The sequence below is a fragment of the Echinops telfairi genome, unplaced genomic scaffold (genome assembly GCF_000313985.2).
Source record: "Echinops telfairi isolate 266 unplaced genomic scaffold, ASM31398v2 ScPeMD7_41;HRSCAF=154, whole genome shotgun sequence".
NCBI lineage: Eukaryota > Metazoa > Chordata > Mammalia > Afrosoricida > Tenrecidae > Echinops > Echinops telfairi.
In genome coordinates, this window is record NW_022103939.1 from 3,331,646 (window position 1) to 3,333,000 (window position 1,355).

The following is a 1,355-nucleotide window of genomic DNA, read 5'->3' on the forward strand; positions in this document are numbered from 1 at the left end:
ATTAGAAAAAAAATCAATTATGGCAGAAAAAAAAGATGCCTATAGAATCTATAATATTTTTCCCTGATAATGATTATTTGTATTTCTTCTCAGTTACTATTGACTGATAGTGCCAAATTTATATTTCTGAAAATCTCTTTTAAGAATTTCATCTATTATATAATTTTATCCTTTTTATAATGTTTGCATTTGCACTTATGATTTCTCTTATTTTGTTTTATTGGGGTTTTTTCAACACTTCAATATGGATACATAAATTATTTGTTTCATCATTTCTTGTTATTATCTAATACAAATAAATATATAAGTGCTAGTGAAAAAGTGTTATCACAAAATCATACAAATTTTTATTAATGAAAGATGTTAATAAATGTGAAACTATTGTCTTTTCACATATCTCCCATGTGAGTCTATACACTTCTGAAGGTGATATTTCTATCTCTCCAGTGGAATAGTAGTTAACATGCTGGGCAGTGATCTGCATGTTTGGCAGTTCAAAATCACCAACATCTCTAGGAGAGGAAAGACTGGGATTTCTACTCCCATAAACAGTTACCGTCTTGGAAACACACAGCATGGTAGCTATGAGTCAGAATTGACTTGATGGCAGTGAGAACCCATCTCTTTCAGTTTTGTCAGGACTAAATGCTTGTTTGGCATCATTGAAAGACTAAAATCTTGTGCATTTTCAACGTTTGGGGAACAAAAAGAACTATGAAAGGGCATGAGCAGGAATGTAGGGTAGAGGAGATATAGTTTCCCAATAATATTCTTATAAAACAGCCCCTGCTGCTTTCAAAGAATGAGCAAATACATTGCTGTCAAGGAAAAAAAATATCCTACGTGCATTTTTCCTGGCTTTGTTCTCACCAATGCAGTTTTAAATTTTCTTGCAACTCTTCCTCCCAAAGACCCTGTGATTGTCCTGTGCCCTTTCAAAAGATTGATTAAGATTACACACTGCTCTCGAGTCAATGCTGACGCAGAGACCTCCTAGTGGCTTTCAGAGACTATAGCTGTTCACAGGAGTAGAAGCCCAGTCTTTGTCCTGCAGAGCTGCTGGTGGTTAAGAACTACTGACCTTGGGGATTACAGCTCAACAATTCCTAAAAATGGCCTCAATAAAAGGATCTGTCTGCTTTGAATTTAATTGTTTCTGTTGATCTCTCAGAATTTATTCTTTTTGTTTGGATCTTTAAAATAATTATTGTTAAGGACACCCTAATGAGTGTGAAACATATGTATTACTGAGAGAACTTGTCTGTCACTATTCACTGGTTGAAGAAACATGTGGTGACTGAGCAACACATACCAGAGGGACTCTGCAGAATTCAGCACAGGAGAGTTACTCAGAG